The sequence below is a fragment of the Nematolebias whitei genome, chromosome 1 (genome assembly GCF_014905685.2).
Source record: "Nematolebias whitei isolate Nwh7 chromosome 1, NemWhi1, whole genome shotgun sequence".
Classification (NCBI taxonomy): Eukaryota; Metazoa; Chordata; class Actinopteri; order Cyprinodontiformes; family Rivulidae; genus Nematolebias; species Nematolebias whitei.
Window position 1 is genome coordinate 44,128,962 of NC_056498.1, and position 614 is coordinate 44,129,575.

Consider the following 614-nt stretch of genomic DNA (forward strand, 5'->3'; position numbering starts at 1 on the left):
GCCTCCGCTAAAGTCTCCGCTAACGCCTCTGCTGACGCCTCCGCTAACGCCTCCGCTAAAGTCTCTGCTGACGCCTCCGCTGACGCCTCCGCTAAAGTCTCTGCTGACGCCTCCGCTGACGCCTCCGCTAAAGTCTCTGCTGACGCCTCCGCTGACGCCTCCGCTAAAGTCTCCGCTGACGCCTCCGCTGACGCCTCCGCTAAAGTCTCCGCTAACGCCTCCGCTGACGCTTCCGCTAAAGTCTCTGCTAACGCTTCCGCTAAAGTCTCTGCTAACGCTTCCGCTAAAGTCTCTGCTAACGCTCCCGCCTCCGCTAAAGTCTCCACTGACGCCTCCGCTGACGCTTCCGCCTCCGCTGACACCTCCGCTGACGCCTCCGCTAACATTTCCGCAATCGACTGGCACGAGCGCATGTGTTTGTAGCTATGGAGGGAAATGGAGGAGACGACAAGAACTGTGTAAAGTTTGGGAACATGATAGGCTGAACAGAAAAGGCGACACAGCTCAAAGCTTCCTCTGGAGAACTGGAGTAACCACGTCGTCCATGTTGCAGCGTGTGAAGAGGAAACAGCCGCTGCAGCATCGAACTCGTCCGCAGCTGCAACAGGTATCAC